Genomic DNA, 8,528 nt, shown 5'->3' with positions numbered 1-8,528 from the left:
GTGGCAAAGAATGATCCATATATGCCAAATTTGAATCAAAACAATTTTGTGTTTTCATTTGCATTGATGTTGCAATTCTTTTAGTTGTTTTTTATTGTGTTGGCATAAATCACCAAAAAGGGGGAGATTGAAATGGAAATGTGCCCTTGGGCCATTTCTAAGTGTTTTGGTGATTTAGTGTCCAACACAAGCACTTAAGTGATAAACTATGCCAAATTGTGGATAAGGTGCAAATCAATATAAAGGTATGATTCTAGACTTAGTACATTGGTTTTTGTGTGCTAACATGTTTGTCTAAGTGTTAGAATCAGAGGAAATTCAACTGGAAAAGCTTGGCTCGAAGCAGCCAAAAGTCTGCTCAGTCTGGGTGCACCGGACTGTCCGGTGGTGCACCGGACAGTGTCCGGTGCGCCAGGCTGGCTCTGGCGAACTGGCTGCTCTCGGGACTTCGACGGCGGCGTACGGCTATAAATCACCGGACTGTCCGGTGGTGCACCGGACTGTCCGGTGAGCCAACAGTCGGCCGCAGAATCCGCGCGCGACGCGTGGCAAGTGCCGACGGTCGGAAGGGCACCGGACTGTCCGGTGTGCACCGGCCAGTGTCCGGTGCGCCAACGGCTCCAAGACTGCAACGGTCGGCTTCGCCAAATAAGGAAAGAGATCCGCACCGGTGGTGCACCGGACAGTGTCCGGTGCGCCAGGCGACAGAAGGCAAGAATTGCCTTCCTGGAATGCACTCAACGGCTCCTAGCTGCCTTGGGGCTATAAAAGGGACCCCTAGGCGCATGGAGGAAAACACCAAGCATTCTCTAAGCATTCCTAAGCACCAAGACTTCGATTCCACCCATTTGATTCTTTGTGATAGCAACTAGAGCTCCATTTGAGTTGTGAACTCGCCGGGTTGTGTTGTGAGCTCTTGCTGTGACTTGTGTGCGTGTTGGTACTCTGATTTCGTGTCTTGTGTGCGTTGCTCATCCCTCCCTTACTCCGTGCTTCTTTGTGAACATCAAAGTGTAAGGGCGAGAGGCTCCAAGTTGTGGAGATTCCTCGCAAGTGGGATATAGTAAAGTGAAAGCAAAACACTGTGGTATTCAAGTGGGTCTTTGGACCGCTTGAAAGGGGTTGATTGCAACCCTCGTCCATTGGGACGCCACAACGTGGAGTAGGCAAGTGTTGAACTTGGCCGAACCACGGGATAAACCACTGTGCCATCTCTGTGTTGATCTCTTTGTGGTTATCGTATTGTGCAAGCTCTCCTCTCTAGCCACTTGGCTTAATTGTGCTAACTCCGAATTAAATTTTGTGGATTAAGTTTCAAGTTTTTACAGGATCACCTATTCACCCCCCCTCTAGGTGCTCTCACCTAGCGATAGGCACATGCTATAGGCAACAACAAATGGCGACGCACAAAGGTGAACGCCGAGTCGCCAATAGAAAAGTGCCGGTGCAGGCAGGTACGGTCGCAAATAAAATTCAGTCAGGAACTTTTATGGCCTCTCATCAACAAATTGATTAGGTATTTGAGATGAGAATATATTGGGAGCTGTTGGCTCCCCTTTCATCTCGTTCGCCTCCCACTGCGCCACATGAACGAATCGACCGCCCCCACACACGCGGCCACTGCTCTAAGCACTCACGCCAAACCCTAGCGCCACTGCGCCAGCCGCCTCCAGCTGCAGCAGCACAGACGCGTAACTCCCTCTCCACCCCGCCGCCTCTCACCATCAGTCCGGCCGTCAGCGCCTTCTACCAGGTGTGCGCCCCCCTCCCGTCACCGAGGGAGATAGAAGAGGCCGCGTAGTAACCGCCCCCACGCCACCTGCAACAACCGCGCCCACTCCGCACAAACCGTGGACATCGACCAGGGCAGACGATAAGAAAGCCGCCACCGCCTCCCAGCACGCCCTAGCCCTGATTGAGAGCAATGACTTCTGCTATGCGTCTTCTACCACATGGTGCTGGACTACCGGCGACCAGAGGTGGAGTCCCTTGCCGAGCTCTTCGCTGGCCCAGGCGTTAGTGAATCTGTAGAGTGGCGCATGCCGTAGAACCACCACGTAGACTCCCCCTTTCATCTTGTTCGCCTCCCTGGAGACGAGCGCCTCTCCGCTCATGTCGCCAACTGCAGTAAACACGAGCTCAAGTCCTTTATGCTTTCCATCCTTCTCTCTCTCTCGTTCTCGTTTATTGATTCTCTGGCGTCGTGCGTGGTAGGCTTGTTGGTTAAGGGGATCTACGAGCTCTAGGGCCATGGCACCACCTACGAGAAGCTAGAGAAGTCGGTCAGGAGTACCCCAACAAGAGGAAGCTACCGTTCCTGGCCCTAGAAAGCAGCTTCAAGATCGTTATCGACAGCTTCGGCAAGGTGATCAGCTCCCAAGAGCAGAACGAGATCATACATGACGTAATTTCCTTCATTTCTATTGGTGCTAATCTTGTGGATGCTGAATGGTATCAGTCGCCTAACCAGGCTTGACCTATCTGTTCCTTTTCAGGGGCGTGTTAATTTCAAGAAGCCTGATCATATGTTCTTTTTCATGGAAACCGATGACTATGGGTTGAACAATGGTCTCCCACCGGTTGTGAAGAGGTTGATATTATTTGGCCTAGATTGGAGCAGCCGATAGGCATCTGCTGCCAACATACCAGCTCATGCTAAAATGACTTCCCTCATGGCCAACCAGGGTCTGCCCCCCGCCCGGGAAGCTTGCCTACGACCCTTTTCTTGGGACCGGTAACATTTTGGTTGCAGCCGCGCGTTTTGGAGCTATGACGATGGTTTGTGTTTCTGCGAATAGATATACTCTTTAATTTTGTTAGTCTCTATGTCTTTCTGATAAATACTTTTCAGGGTGCATATTTCAATATAAGGGTTGTACGGGATGGACGTTGCCCCAATTGCAATGTTTGGAGCAACTTTGAGCAGGTAATTTCACGTTGTTGTCTTCAATCAGTTCTTGCATGCTATTGTTGTCTCTGTAGCCCAGTTATTTGTAATTTGTTTGGAATTATGAGCCTCATGAAAAGGGTATGTACGGAAATTCTGGTAGGTGTTATAACAACTAATGGTGGCAAGAGAAAAAGAACTTTTATCCTCTATATATGTGACTCTTACTCTTATTGATTTTATCTATAGGTATCTCGACAAATCAGTAAAAGCATATAAATTTGTTGAAGTTAATACTTGCTCTCTCATTTCCATATTATAGTTCACTTCAGCTTTGTCCTATTTCCAGAGTCAAAAACTTTGACCAAGTTTATAGAAAAAGGCATCAACATACAACATCAAATTAATTTAATTGTAACTAAACATGTAGACTTTTGTATATTTTACTACAAATAAAAAACATGGTAAGAGTTACATAGGTTTGATATAGCGAAAACTGAAGTGAACTGTAATTTGGAACGGAGGGAGTAAGAAATAACATCATAAATATGTCATCACTTGCGGATGAAATTCTAAATTTTTGTTACAACATTTCTATTCCTCTGCAGTCATAGGCACGAGGCACCAAAATGATGGCACTATTGATCCCTTTTTGCTTTTCTTTCCTTACGCGATTGTTGGTCCTCCTCCACTAATCCTCAAACGAATCATCATCTGCCCTAGGGGAGAGGTGACCCATCCCAAGAGAAGAAAAGAGATGAAACCAGAATTGCTGGGCGAAGACATAGCTACTGAGGATGTGCTGCACTGTTTCACTTTCCTGGTCGCATAAGGGGCAACTACTCGGGTGAGGCAGTCCCCTTTTCCCTAGATTATCAGCAGTCCAACACTTGTTACTCAATGCTAACCAAAGGAAAAACTTGCATTTCTGGGGAGCCCAAGACTTCCATAGTCTTTTCCAGGGTTCAAAAGTGATAGACCCCCTGAAAAATGCTCGATAACAAGAATTGGAAGAAAAAGTCCCATTTCAAGTATGCCTCTGAAGATGTTGATCGTCTTCATGAGTGAGGAACACATTCTAAAAAAATCCCAAAGAAGATACTGTTGGATACCAGATATGGAAAGCACAGGCTTGATGTCACTGACACAGCCTCTATTAGGGAGGCATTGAGCAACTGTTTTATTGCACGCCACCTTAGGAGCAACCGCAGCAACCACCTCCGGAGCCATATCAGCAATAGTGCCCCCATTGAGCCATCGATCCATCTAGAAAATCGTGTTCTTCCCATTACCAACCAAGGTCACCACTGAGATTGAAAAGAAGCCACGAACTTGCTTCAAAACTTCAATCTGTTCCAGGGTCTAGAGGGGTCTGTTTTTTTGAAACCAAAGCCATCTAAGCTATAAAGCCCATCCCATATAGCGAAGATTCGGGACACCAAGGCCTCCAAGGCTGAGAGGCCTAGTCACCTTATCCCAAGCCACTAAACAGCTACCTCCTTCCTCCCTTTCCAAAGGAAAACCCTCTGGACTTTATCAATGGCTTTAATCACCCAATTTAGAACATTCAGAGCAATTAACAGGTAAACCGGAATGGCAGATAAAACAGATTTGACCAGGGTTGTTCTTCCAGCAAGGTTAAGGAGATTAGCCTTCTAGTTGGGAAGCCTATCAGCAATCTTTTCCACCCAGTCCAAGAGGTCAGATCTTCTCAGCTTTCGGTTGGAGATGGGGAGTCCAAGATATTTGCAGGGGAATGACCCAATTGTGCACTGAAGGGAATTAGAGATGACTTGCTGGACATCAGCATTACAACTTATAGGAATAGCAGAACTCCCGAAGCTTCACCAAAACAATCTAAAATGGTCTTGGTACAACTCAAATATTCCACCTCGGGTTTAATAAACAGCACCACATCATCGACATCAATAGAGATTCTATTCTTAACATTGCTGCTATCTAGAGCATGTAGGAAACCCATACTTTCAGCCTTACAAAGAGACTTCTTAGAACATCAATAACTAAGATGAAAAGCAAAGGCGAGAGGGGGTCGCCCTGACGCAGCCCCTTACGGTGTGTGATTAAATGGCCCGGGGAACCGTTAAGGAGCACCTAAGTGGAGGAGGATGCTAGAAGATTTGAGATCAAATTGCACCATCCAAGGCCGAAACCCAAATGAACAAGAACCTCAAGTAAAAAGGCCCAGGGAATTGAATCAAAAAGCTTTTGAGATATCTAACTTGAGGAAAATGTTGTCCATCTTTTTTTTGAGAGCCATGATAGAATTGTGTACCAACACATAGTTGTCATGAATTAAACGTCCCTTTATAAAAGCACATTGATTGGCCGAGATAAGCTTGGTTAGGTGAGGAGCAAGCTTGTTGGCCAAAACCATGGTGACTAACTTAGCAAAACTATGAATCAAGCTTATGGGCCTATAAACACCAGAGGAAGAAGCATCCAATTTCTTGGGGATAAGCGTAAAATAAGCGAAATTGAGCAACCATAGCTTCTGGGCATTTCCTTGCTGAAGAGAAGTAAGAGCTAACGTAAGATCAGATTTAATAATATGCCAACGCAGGAAATAGATCCATGGTGGCCATTGCCTTCTTGCTTGGTCTAAGGTCACTCGTCCCAAGGAGCTAGGTGGTCTTGGGATTAGTGACAAAGAATCTTTATTGGGCTTTGAGAGCTCGATGGCCATGGCTGCAGAAAACAGACCCTAGTAGGCCTTGGGCGGACTTCCCACTCATGTTTGTAAGGTGGTGCAAAATCTGGTTGCTGTAGCCGTTATCACTAAACTCGGTGATGGAGCAAATACCCTTTTTTGGAAGGACAGGTGGCCGGCTGGGAGATGTATTAAGGACATAGCTCCTACAATGTTTAAAACGGTGCCTAAGTGTCTAGCCAACAAAAGACTGGTCAAAGATGCTCTCCTGAATCTCCATTGGATCTCCGATATGAAAGGAACAATTTCAGTCAGAGTCATTGCTGAATTCTTGGAACTCTGTGAAGTGCTTGAGGTAGTTGTGCTTCAGCCTGGAGTGCATGATCGATATATATGGAAATTCAGTGTGTCAGGGGATTATACGGCTAATTCTGCTTATAAGGCTCTCTTCCATGGTCGAGTTCAGTTCGAACCAGTAGAGCCAGTGTGGAAATCTTGGGCTACTGGGAAGTGCAAGTCTTTATTTGGCTTGTGGAGCATAATAGGTGCTGGACAGCTGACAGGCTTAGAAAATGAGGGCTAGACCGGCCAGAGCACTGTCCCTTGTGCGATCAGGAGGCTGAATCCATAAATCACTTGTTGGTCAAATGTGTGTTTGCCAAGAAGTTCTGGTTTGATTTTCTTACAACAGTGTGGATGCAGGAGCTGTGTCCCACTCACGAGGATTCCTTCGAGTCATGGTGGAGGACTAGCAGCTCTTGGACAACTGATCAAATGAGGAAGGGCTTCAATTCTTTAGTAATTCTAGGTGCTTGGACCATATGGAAACATAGAAATAGATGTGTCTTTGATGAATGTATTCCTAGGTTGGTCACAACCCATAGGGTGGCTAAGGAAGAGGTGGTGCTTTGGTCCTGACTGGAGCCAAGGCCCTATCTTTCCTCCAGGTAGAAGAGTTGCTGGCTTAAAACAGCTCAGTTGGTCATGTTTTTCCGTGTTAGCCGGTGATCATTAGTTAGTTTCTATTGTGGGTGTGTGGTGTAATGGGGTTCTCTCTCCCTTTCTTCTCTTATTAATTCAAAGATGCGCAACTCTCCTGCGTATTCTAGAACAAAATAGCTACATGTGATTGACCAACTGTCCACACCCTTTTGTGTGCCCACTCAAAGGTCAAATGCCAACTTTAGTTGATTCACTTTTCCTAGTAAGAAATATCTATAGTGTTTTCATGGATAACAGTGATGTAAGGAATATATTGAAGTTGTCTGTGGTTCTTTTTTGCACAACTTACATTTGTTTATGTTATGGTCACCTGTAGTATGTGCAACATAAGAAAAAAAGGATTGGGGTGTTCGTGTTTCAGTATTCTAAAATCCATTAACATTTTCGACCAATCCTTGTCAACTGGTTTTCAAACTTTGTGTGTCTTTCCTTTTGGATACATATTGTATACTTGCCACTATACTAATAATAGTAATGCTAAGAAGACCATTGTATATATGTTTATCAATGTTTTAAAACATCGATTTGACAATATGTGCTGAAATCCTTTTAGAATGTAAATCTTGCTAAAGTAGTATTAAGGCTTGGTGGTGGGAACATGGTGGTGAATGCAATTCTGCGTGAACTTGTATTGTTAAAGGTATGTACAATAGACTTGATCTAATGAGCATGATTAATAGGACGGTTTTGCGGCATATTGTTTGTTTCTCTTCATATTTCAGGAGACAAACTCTCTTCCTCTTCCAATGATAGAAGGTGATGATCGTGCCCAATCTTGTGTTCTTTTCATAATGTATTCTTATCCTTTTGTAAGTTTGCTCTACACGAAATAGTTATCTTCTTTTATATCTATTTTTCTGTGTTCTTCCTAGCCAGAATCAATATACATTTACCACCTGAACAAATTCTTTACATCAACCAATTTCTTTGTTACTTGGAGTACTGTAGCTACGGGGTGTTTAACGTATCAGTTTTGTTCCTTTAGGTTAAAAGTCTTTGTAGGAAAGCAAAACATAGAAGATCATGAGCAGTTAGGATTTTTAGACTATAATATGTGTTCTGCTCTGCAGTGGATGGTGAGAAAATGAATACTATTCCATGGAAAAGATGAAGCTCTAAGATTGATTAGTTGGAATAACAGTGATCTCCGTTTGTCTAATGTTTTAGCCAATGTTACTATGCACGACAATGCCTCTGTGCCTTGTTGGATGATTTTATATACTTTTCTTCATAGGGTGAACACATCAAAAGGATATACAAGGTCTGACCATGTAAAACAATTGGAAAGTTTACATGTGCTTTCATTTCTCTTATTACCTTTGTTCCATTGATTATGAGATTGAATATAATTTATCAGGGCCAAGAAATAACTGATTGAGCATGTCATGTACTTCTTGCCCTTCATGGATGGCATTTGCCTAAACCATTTTAGTTCACATGGGAGAAGATCAATATTGAAATATAACTAGTAAGGGCATGTTTGTTTCGGCTTATAGATTATATAATCTGGATTATAATCTAAATTATATAATCTAGATTATAATCTAGATGTATTATAGTCTATATGTAGTTGTTTGGTAGTTTAGATTATACAAATGTAGATTATTCACAAAGACAACAATACCCTTATTGTTTATTTGAGGTGAGAAAAGAAGGATGGCATATATTGTAATTTCTATTTACATTATCATGGGTAGTGGGTCTTTTGCCAAAATAATCTCAAATAAGCTAGTCTTGAGGAGATTATGAGATGGAGAGGAAGAAAGCAAGCAGCGGAGAACAGCAAGAGATGTGAAAAAACTAGAGAGGCAAAGACACTATTTATAAAAGAAGAAGGCAACCGCTCACCTCCAACCACGGTCACTGAACAGTCGCGAAGCATTCAATACACACTTCAACCCGTCTGAAGACACGTCAGGCGGCTGACGCCGTTTCACGCAACGCAACACCCATTGGGACTCCAGTCAACAG

General features: G+C 44.0%; 1 pseudogene; it reads left to right on the top strand.

Moving 5' to 3' along the window:
* Positions 1-1,937: 1,937 nt before the first annotated feature.
* On the top strand, positions 1,938-7,668 carry LOC103640400 (tRNA (guanine(10)-N2)-methyltransferase homolog; annotated as a pseudogene).
* The last annotated feature ends 860 nt before the right edge of the window (positions 7,669-8,528 follow it).

The sequence above is a fragment of the Zea mays genome, chromosome 9 (assembly GCF_902167145.1).
Source record: "Zea mays cultivar B73 chromosome 9, Zm-B73-REFERENCE-NAM-5.0, whole genome shotgun sequence".
Lineage (NCBI taxonomy): Eukaryota > Viridiplantae > Streptophyta > Magnoliopsida > Poales > Poaceae > Zea > Zea mays.
This window is presented reverse-complemented; position numbering and strand designations above follow the sequence as displayed.